The 11621-nt window shown below is 30.5% G+C and overlaps 1 non-coding gene across 1 annotated transcript; it reads right to left on the bottom strand.

Annotated features, from left to right (window-relative positions):
• Positions 1–7627: 7627 nt before the first annotated feature.
• On the bottom strand, positions 7628–7761 carry LOC124081263 (small nucleolar RNA SNORA71). The gene has a single exon (XR_006847996.1). It is a non-coding gene; the product is annotated as a small nucleolar RNA SNORA71 (small nucleolar RNA).
• Between the last annotated feature and the right edge of the window lie 3860 nt (positions 7762–11621).

Here is an 11621-nt window from a genome sequence, read left to right on the forward strand (position 1 = left end):
GATCTCCAATTGATAAAAAAGAAGTTTGGAGGTGGGTAATATAGAAAAAACTTCTATTTCCCTTTTACCTGCAAAGATTCTTGAAACCAGATTCAAAGAAGGGAGGAGATACTTAAGAATCAGCATTTCTTTATATTACTCATGGTAAATTTTCTACATGTTACAATAGAGATTAAAAAATTAAACTATTAAAACATCTTGGTATTGTGCATTAATAAGATAATTGTGTCTATAACACCTTTTTTTCCCAGTGCACATTTTAGACTTTATGCTCTTCTTTACTCTGTGTTCTGACTATCCATGATAGAGTTTGAATTTTGGCTCTTTTACAAACAAGGCAAGCATATCTTTAATAGCAGGTCTCTGGTCAACTGAGGTCTATTTTCAGAGCCCTTGCTGCTTTGAGTGTCACTCCCACTGCCATCTGTGCCTTGTATGTGGGGATTTCAAAATGGAGAGATGCTGACTGGGACAGTTTCTCCTCCACTGACCATCTGCCACAGGTGCTGGAAGCAGTCCTTATAGTAGTCAATCTTCAGATGAAAGGTTGAATTAGCTGGCATGAGTTTCTTACTAAATTGTTGTGCCAGTGTTTGAAAAACACATTCTAAAACTAACCTAGATTTTTGGAAGCTGTTTTCTTGTTTGAAGGGATTGTCTTATTGTTGTCGTTTGCTTTGGGGTGGGGACTATTAAAAATGAATGAAGAAGGAGAAGAAAAATTTTATTAAGTTATTGATGATTATGAGGCAAGAACATGTGCAAGTGACCTGAAAAACTTGACTCTTACTAACCATTCTACCTGCATTATCCCCCAGGACTTGAAAACAAGCCCTTGAATATAACACTTTATTGCTACTAATACTCCCTTGATTCTAATGCTGGAAGAACATGATACAGTAACTGGAAATAAAGGATAAGAAAAGCATAATGTAACCTGATCCATAGCAACATACTGTCAAACCTTAAACACTCTAACAAGATAGTTCAGATATTACAGTATACTGAAAGCACTTTAAAAAAATCACATAGCTAGTTCATCATTTGGGGTAAATGAATTTTCTTTATAATACAAATATTAAATTCTACTTGGAAACAATCCTAAATGATTAAAATTGCTCTTCAGAGAGGAATCATGAAGTTAAAGATGAAACAACTTGTTTAGAGCAGTTAGGTATTTTCCAAGAGTTGAAAGCCAAGAATATGGCAGACTTGGAATTCAAAGTATCCTGTCTTAAAGGAATTCATAATAGTAATAGCCTTTTTCTGCACATTTAAATCATAAATCCCTTAGTGCATATATTCTACATAAGTCAGGACTATGTATGGCACTTGTTACTCATGCCCAAATTCATCAAGAGTCAGATTTGAGGGAAATCTTCCCTCAAATGGACTATGGATGGCAATTGTTACTCATGCCCAAATTCATCAAGAGTCAGATTTGAGGGAAATCTTCCCTTCATAGTCTTTAGTATTAGTCATCTTGTTTCCGAAAACTTACTATGGATTGTGTGAATGAGGGTAAGATTAACATCCAGAGCATGGAGAAGGTGGCAAAGAAAACAGTCCCTCAATTTAACAAAACCTCAGATGAGAATTATGTAACAAAATCAGCCCTTTGCTCAGAAGACGGACTGCACAATCCATATCATTATTTATCTGATAAGAAATGATTTCTTTCTGTGACATTTGTTGTATTTCCAAAGTTTCTGCCATTCTACCTAATTCTGCTACTTTGAGAAATACCTGGTACCCCAGGTATTTCTGTAGATGTTCAAATATACAATAGCAATATGCATTTGTGGGAATTCAGGTAGTGTTTGTGTGACTCGCCCTCAGGAGCTAATCAACCATTGGAACACTGAAGAATAATGGAAAGAATTTTCGGACAAGGATTTGACTTCATTTTCTAGATCTCATCCTAAAGTTGAATTATTTGATTCATATTGACCCTCCCTCTTTCAAATCAGTGCTCTGAGAATCTGTTGGACAAAATATATTAAGCAATGATTTACCTAGTTTTATGAAAAGAATTCTGCAAGAATTATTATCAGCTTAATAAAAATAACTATAAATGATGATCAAAGATTAAATTTTACATTAAAATATTAGTTAAGTTTTGTGAACATCCTAATATGAATAAAAAGTTAAATATAAGAGGCATTTAAATACAGAATATAGTTTGAAAATACTGATTGAAAATAATTAGTAAATGTGTTTACTAATGATTAAATACAAGTGCCTTAAATTTTCATAAATTCAAATAAAGTTAATCTGTTTGGGACTTTCCTGTGTGTAAGAGGGGTGATTTTTTTTTCATTTGATTGTTTTTTTATTGCACTTTCAAAGCATGGAAAACAATAGGTACTATATATTTTTGGTTCCACATTAATCACACTTTTCATATACTTTTTAGTAATGATATTTATTTTATCATTGATTCCATTTTAAAATCATGTTTATATATACATTTTCTATGCAAATTGTTAAGTAAATTGAATTGGTTTATAATTTTTTAAAATAATTTTATATATATTGAAGATTATATAAATATCTTTTTGTCAAGTACCTTCAATATTATCTATATCTTAGTACTATTCAAAAAACTCATAGCCAAGATTTTATTTTATGAAATACAGCATCCAATATGATCATATTGGTCTTTTGATAGTTTCTGAAAATACACTGGTTATATCTATTAAATGTCACTAGACGTCGTTAGTGTTCTTGAATTCTATCTGATGTATGATCCTAAACATGTAGATAAATATAACATTTGACATTTATAACACAATAAAGAGACATTTTGAAAGCAAAATGTAATGAGAAAATATATACTATTATATAATAGTCTAATTGTATTTTTGAAACCAAAAGTAAGAAAGATTTGGTGTTAAAAAAATGAATGATACTAAAATCCTCTGAACCTGTGCTCCTACAGGTTTACTTTGGCAGAGTTAAGATTATAATTAAAATGAGATAGCACAAGTGGAAAGCATCAAAAGATAGTATTAAAATAAAATACTTATTCATAAGAATTAATTTTCAGTGTTAATAGAAGGTATTAGTAAATTTTGAAAGTACTTTTAAAACATTTAATTCAATAACATCCATATAATTTTAAAAATCACAATGCCTCAAATAACTTTAATAATTGATTTTCTGAAGTTGTTTTATTTAATGTAATAAAAGAAAGTGTTAAATCCCCAAAACAATAATCTTAGAATAGTTTCATCCCCATGTGTTACTAATAATAATCTTTAAAATAAATATATAACACTTTTTAAAATAATGTAAAATTTAGAAATATTTTTAGACAATTCATAGTTTTGTTTATTGGAGCTGTGTGATCATTCATAAATGTGGCAATTATCTATTGATAAAAATAAATAATTGAACTAACAAGCTATTTCAATGAATAAATGGTAATGAGCTTCCTTTTATGAAAATTCATCTCATTATCATGTTACCTTTTTCCAAAAGTCCACAATTTTATTTATATTTACAATAATGCATACAATCCCTTCATGACTTTAGCAACTTGCTGATTTTTATCATTATTTTTTATGTGAAATTTTGTTTACTTTCAGCAAGAGTTTAATGAGATTTATTTTGTATATTAGGAAACAGAAACCCAACAATATCCAAAACCATAAATTGACATTAAAATTCTATATATTTTTTAATATCTTTATAGTTTTCCAAACAAAAATTCATTCATCAGTTAATCAAAAATGTTTGTGTACTATTTAGAATATGCATGCCTCTATCATGTTGTAACTGTAGAAAACAGTGGGTGAAGAAACCTAAATCCTTGCTCACACAAAGCTCCCATATCAGATGAACAAATACATAAACACGTAATCAAAATTTCTGACTTCATGTCAGGTGACTCTCCTCTGTGGTCACTGCCTTCCTAAACAAACTTGATGTTTATATACTGTTGGCATATTGCAAGTCTGTTCACTGACAAGGAATTTTGCATTGGTTACAAGAACTATTTCATGGAATACAGTTCCAGAATGAATGTTGGGATCACATCTTGGCTTAAATGCACTTTCTCAGGGAAACCTTCTCTGTTTTTCAATCCAGAGTGTCACACTGATAGCTCATTAACCCAACAACTATCTTACTATCTTACCTATCAACATTTTATTTCCCTTGAAAGACTTAACAATTTATTATGTGTGTGTGTGTGTGTGTGTATGTTTTTACTACCTGTATACATAGTTAATGTATTAATAATATTTAAATAGAATTAATTTTTTCAAAGTGTGTTTATTTTCTTGTTATTCAAACATTTGCTTACTTCTATATTTTATGGCTAGCAAACCATAATCTTATGGAAGTATGAAACTGTTTATTAATATTATTTCTTTTTTAAGAATGTTTTTTGGGGCTACAACAGGTGTTACAAGGTTTGATAAATGTATAATGCATCAGTGAATGAATGTAATGGATATTTTCTTTTTTCGTGAGAACTTAAAAGTCTTTGAAAAGCTTTAAATCAGGAAAACCCAGTACCTAACTCATGATTATAGATATCACTGTTCCTTCTTGCATAAAAAAAAAATCAGTTTTTTTTATTGCTGTGACAAACATGCCCTTTTACTTCAAAAATCCATTGTAAGGGTGTTTGCCCATGACAGTTTAGGTTAATTGAAGGAGAAGACTACAGGTTTGATGCAGGAAATTTCAATGCCTAATGAAGAGCCATGAACAATGTTTACTTTCTGAAATATTTGTTGAATGATCAAATGCCTTATGAATTGCAGGTATTTAGTTAAGCAAAATGAATACACTGTTTAGAGTGTTCAAGTCCAAATTTTAAATGTTCAATTTCTAACTTTAAAGACTTCCTTGCACAATAATGAAGGCAAACCTGCAAACAAATTACTAAATTCAGGGTGCCATAATGTAAAGAATATTGACAACCAGATAGTCAGTCTATGATTCTCACATGGAAGATTATATGTAAAAAACTGGGATTTTTTTTTAGAGTAGTTCTGTATACATTTTTTTTTCATGTGGTCAGTGTTGATGTGTGGTTCATCTTCCAATTTAAATCTATTAAGCTACAATATTCACCAAGTACATTACATAAATACAATTTAGCATATGCATAAAGATAACAGTTTTTAGAATCATAGCACTTACCACTATTTTATTATAATTCAACCAAAAACTGCTTTGTAAAGTGTAAGAGGAAAACCTTGTTTGTTTTTTTTGATCAAATATACTTGATATTAAATTCTGAATCTAATACATAATATCCAGATTATTTATAAATATCTAATGCAGCCCCTGAGATAGCTAATATTTGATTGCTTTTCAACTACATATGATTTCTATAGATTATGGGCTCCCCTGCAAAGCCCACTGTTCTTAATATACTCTACACACACTGAGGTTGGTAACTGTGATGATTTTATGATGACATCATGATGGCTACCAATGAAGAAAGGGAGAAGAAAATGAGAAACAATAAATATTAAAAGCCCTACTCACTATGTTCACCACGTGGGTAGTGCCAATGGCAGACTGGGTGGCTTATGAGGAAAACTGAATCACAGAGCAAGGCCAATCCAGCAAGGGTAAAGTAATCTTCATCCAATCACCAAGATGATAGACAAGCCCAGGGCTCTGTGGCTGCCACACGCAGAAACATGGGTCCTCTGCCATTCACCCACTATTGTTACACTTCTCTGAGTCTGTAACATCACACATAGGACTTTGCAAATGTCATTACATTAGGAAAATTGTTTTGAATAATCCAAATAATTCTAATATAATCACATCATAATCACATGAATTCCTTTTAAAATTTTGTATTGGTGTATTATAATTATGCATAATAGCAGGATTCATTATGCCATATTCATATGTGCACAGGCATAATTTGAACATCTCACTCCCCATTACTCTCTCCTTTCCCTCCTCAGTGTATCATAATTATATATATATATATATATATATATATATATATATATATATATATATATAAAATTATGTATATATATATATATTTATATTTATATGTGTATATAAACACACAATCATACAGCAGTCATTGTAGTGTATTCATGCATGAAAATAGCATAGATTTCATTTCCCAGATGTTAAAGTAGAGACCAGAAACATGAAAAAGATTCCACTAGCTTGCTGGATTTAACATGTAGGAACCACACAGATACAGTTGGAAGGGAAATAATGCTTCCAACAACTCTAATTAATCTAAAAGGCTCTTCTTCCAAGGCTCCAGAGAAGCAGTCTTGCTAACCAACATGATAGGTAGATCTGCACAACTACCAAATAATACAATTATGATAAATTAATGGTTCTCTAAGCTTTGATTATGTACTGACAAGGCTTCCTAAAACATTGCAGTGTTGGGAATGTGAGATTTCCTACACAATGAATAATGGATTTCCCCAAAGTTAATGTAGAATCTGCCAAGCCTCTTAGCCTTATATGGACAGAGCTGAGGCATGTACCATATCTTTATCATTGTGTTTTGATGAAAACAAGAAGTAACAAGTGTAGCCTGCATTTAAGAGAAGGACAAACAGATTTATTTTTTAATGGTTAAAATTAAAGGTGAATACATAATGGGAAGGGATTGACTGTAGCCATCTTTAGAATGTATCTTCTACATTCCTGAACTTACATATTGCTCAACATCTGATAAAAAACAAGACCCTTTTTATTATCTAAAAAAAATTATTGACTCATTTAAATGTCACCATGATGTTATTTATGTTATTTTAAGTTACAAAGACAAATCATAGAAGTAATGAGATATTTTTTTCAAAATGAAATAACAGTGATGAGTGAAGAATGTATTTTATATCACATAGAAGGTATGAAGGAGTGTGAAACAATCAGTACACATTATGCAGACTCACTATAAAATGTTTCTCCACAGAAAACTTTTTCAACAAAACATATATAATGTATTTTATTTAGAAACAAAATCTCAATTGTGAACTTAATTGGACTAAGGGTATTTTTATCTAATCCATCTTTATACATAAAAGAATATATTATGAAATAATGCAAAAATTTTAAATATTTATAAAATCCTACTTAAAATAAACTGTGTTAAATAAATACCCTCTTGGTACTGATTGGTAATGTATACAATATCCTTATTTTATTTATATATATATGCAATTATGAGATTTATAAATAAAATAATACAATGTACTATGTAATGAGTTCTCATTTGTATATATATTTAACTTAGCAAAGATGCAATGAAAGTCACTCAAAACAAAACAAGAGAAATAAAGAATGAATGAATGTCAGGAGGAGGGGAAGAAGGAATAAATAATTTAAAGTCATGAAAATTTTGTATTTTCGAAAGAATAAATAAAACAGATAAAATGGTCACTTGAAGTTTTCTCTGTTGTAGAATCAAATCTGACTTTTGTTTGTATTTCATATATCTCAGTCAACTCTAACCTTGAAGAACAGTTAGTGCAATATGATTCTAAAATCAATTTTCTTAAATAATTATTATCTAAAAAATAAAAGTATTCTAGTATAGGAAGAAAATAAATATAAGATTTCCTAAGAACAGTATATCAATTTATTTTATTTTATTTTGTGTTTTTCTTAATCAGAATGTGGGAAAGCTACAGGGTTTGGAAGGGATAGGTAGACCCTCCAAACATGAGGACAGTGTCTTCCAGCCATTCCTCTCCCTGCACTATCAATGACCAGGGCATTAGCAGCCCATGATCACTTTCAAATGCAGGACATATCAATTTATTATACAGAATATTTTATAGAGATTTTTAAGAATGACTTGTTTTGGTTGGGTGTGAGGTGTCCCCCAAAAAGATAGGTGTGAGACAATGAAAGGAAGTTCAGAGGAGAAATGATTGAGATGTGAAAGCCATAACCCAATTAGTTAATTAATCCCTTCATAGAGATCAACTGAGTGGTAATGGTCATGGTAGGGTGTGGATGATATGGGATGGGAATTTGGGTGTGGTTTGGGGTATGCATTGAAATCTGGCAAGTGGAGACTTCCTTTTTCTGCTTCTTGATCATCATGTGAGCTGCTTTCCTCTAACACACTCTTCTGCCATAATGTTCTGCCTCACCTCAAGCCCTGAGGAGTGGAACTAGCCTTATATGGACTAAAACCACTGAAACAATGAGCCCTCAAATAAAATTTTCCCTCTCGACAATTGTTCTGCTTGAATCTTTTAGTCACAGCTGAATAAAAGCTGACTCAAATATGTATTTTATCAAATAAATTGTTTATTTACTCGCTTAATTTAGAAGTAATGTGTTATATATATATATATATATATATATGATGTGACTCTATGGAACTTAATTTAACTGTGAATTTGTAAGTTAAACATAACCTCACTTTATTTTAAGCTTTCTCAATTTAATAATTCAGACACTGTATTTTCTCTTACTTCATTTTATCATTAACTAAAAACTAGTTTCTAATGACATGTGAAAACATTAAATAAATAATATTAAAACTGGTTTGAATAGTTGATGTATTTGAATTGGTGTGAAAAATACATTCACTTGGAAAAATAGAGCTTTATTTCCTGCTTGTGTCACAGAATCAACTCAAAATATAATTAATTTTACCAAATAAAAATTGATTTCATTCTTCAAAAGAGATAACTACATTTTATTACCATTTTTTTCCTCTATGTTCATTTAAATGGCCTTGAAATTTTGCTTATGCTACACATATATCCTTAAAAACATTCACATATGGCCAACCAAAGGAATTCATAGGGTTAATTGTATAAATAGAAGCTTTTAAAAATGCATTTTTCAAACCACAGGGAAGTACGTGATTACGTATATTTTAAATAGCTGTATATAATTTAAGGCTATCTAGCTTTTTATTTAATTTTAAAGATAAATTTTAAATTTTATAAGAGAAACAATGGCCAAGTAGGAAAAGAATATTTGTTGTTTAAATCACATTTAGTAAATTATATAGATGCTTAATGCAGATGTTTTCACTTTGACAATGATCTCATGGCTATTGCCAAGAAATAGAAAAATTCCAAAATACCTCTTCCATGGATATTCTGTGCATCAATGGAAGAACAACCATCCACCAACAAGTTAAAAATTATCTATTCAATCTATTCAAACACAAATTTTTTGAAAATACAATAAAATTGATTATACCCATTTGAGGACAAAATTCTTTCAGGAAACTGTATAGGTGTGCATTGTATGTGTTTCAGGAAGGAATATGTAAATGATAACAGCAATGTTTACAATGATGACTTCCAAAACATAATAAGCACAATGTAATGACAAGCACATTAACAACTTAATTTTTAAATTAAATACATTCTAATTTATAGATTATACATAGATTGTACTCTATGTATCTAGGTGTCTAAAATGTCACTTGTTCTATTAGAATTATGCAATCTGGAATACTCATAACTTGGTTTTAATGTTGATTAAAATTTAATATTTGGGATCACATCTTAGCAATAATACATCAGTGTCTATTCCAGTTTGGAGAGACCTTTATGTAGCATCTGCAAAAGCATTGACAGTTTTACATTGAAAAGGGTCATCAGGTTCAAGGGATACTAGAAAATTCAAATGTATCTATGCAATTTGAAAATTTCCTGTTCCCCAAGGAGGACAAATTGCAAATATGGAGCAGTAAGGATATTGATGTTCCAGACTAACAGCTATTCTTGTAATCAGTTGACTAAAAAGAAGCAAATATTAAAAATTTCAGGGTAGAGGGCGAGGGTGTAGCTAAATATTAGAGCATTTGCCTAGCATATGTAATGCTCTGGTTTCAATCCCTACACCCAGCCACCCACCCACACACACAAAGAAAAAAAAAAGGAAAGAAAGAAAGAAAAAATAAGAAAAAAATTGAAGGGCACATTCAATATAAGTGGGGGATGGTTTTCTTATTTTAAAGGTTACAACTAAAACAAGTTCAGTGTAATATAACAGTACCATTTCTGTTGTTTGATTCTACTTATTTCCAATGCTTATTCATTTAATCTACACAAACTCAACAAGTAAAGAAATACAACACCCCAAAAAGTTTTGTAAATATAATTCCTAATATATGAAGGAGACCTAGATCATAAAAAAAAAAAAAAATCAGAAATCAGATCAATCTGTGTTTTCATGGAATTCTCACACAAATATATTTTGTGTGGTTGAAAATACATTAGTTTCTGTGATAAGGAATATCGAAATGCTAAGCTTAAAAAATCCAAAGAGATATAGTTTAGTTATTTATAAGAGACAGAGAAATATACAGGGAAAAGAGGCTGAGAACTTTGGGGATATTCTAAGCCATTTTCCATAGTGATATGTCTCATAATTTGGGAGAATTTATTTTCTATTACTATTATAAAGTTATCCATTTTTTAATACTTTCCTACATATGTGCTGGGGATTGAAATTCCACCCATCAGATGGCCTTTGCCAGAATATACATACATATAACTTCATCTAATATTCAATTTATTCATATTTAATTTATCCCTTAGAAATGTGAAGTTTCAAGTACATAGCAATTAACCTAATAATCTGGGAAAAATGGTTAAAAGGAAGTGATATGATCAGGATCCAAATCCTGGTACTGCTTATATCCAAAGTACATGCTCTCTGTAGCATGCTGCATTGCTTTCTCCACAATCTAATATAGACACAAATGTGGCATAAATCAATACCCAATTTTTAACTTTCTGAAAAAAGATCATTTGCTTTTATATAACTACATTATATAAGAAAAAACACAGGAAGAGTGTGTTACATTCAAAAGTTCTCAATGAGATAATTGTTAAAAATATAGAACCATAGAAAGTACTTCTTAGTTGTTTAAAAAAAGGCACTTCAAATCACAGAAAGGATATATTTCTTCTAAGAAAATACAACGTTGGCAATATCAGCACTAACAATTTTAAAAAGTTTCACTGACAGGCTTTGGAATGATTCTTGAAATTAATATGTGCTATGATTTGAATGGGTTCCCCAGAATTCACGTGCTGGAAACTTAAGTCTCCAAGGAACCAGCGTTAAGAGGTTAGACTTTTAAAAGGTATCAAGGTCATAAGTTATTTGACCTCATGAATGCATTAATAAGGTTTCAAATGAGTGGGTTCCTTATCATTCCCTTTCCCTCTTTCTCACCCCATGGGAAGCCTTCTACTTGTTACTATGAAGCAAGAAGTCCTTTTCCAGATGCAGCCCTTTGATCTTTGACTTCCTTCTAGTTTTCAGAACTGTGAAACTAAGTTCTGTTCATTATAAATTATACAGTTTGTGGAGTTCTGTTATAGCAACATGAAATGAACTAAGACAAGATGTAGCCATCATTTCTAAGGAAGTTTGTCATTATTCCCAGTATACGAAAAAGCTGGCAATGTCAATGCTGAGTTAAGTATTTTCTTCATAATGCTCAAGTGAAAAAAAAAAGTGTACATTACTTATTCTTATGAATAAAATTGGATTTGACTCTGTCTGTACTTAATTATTTTAAAAAGAATTAGATCTATATTTTAAAACCTTTCTTTTCCTTTCTATGTTATAAAAATCCCAGAAGCCTTGCAATTAAAACAAACAGAGCAAGAGCATTTTCT

This window comes from Marmota monax, unplaced genomic scaffold, assembly GCF_021218885.2.
Source record: "Marmota monax isolate L192 unplaced genomic scaffold, Marmota_monax_Labrador192_F-V1.1 WCK01_AAM20220418_F8-fsc00325, whole genome shotgun sequence".
NCBI classification, from domain to species: Eukaryota; Metazoa; Chordata; class Mammalia; order Rodentia; family Sciuridae; genus Marmota; species Marmota monax.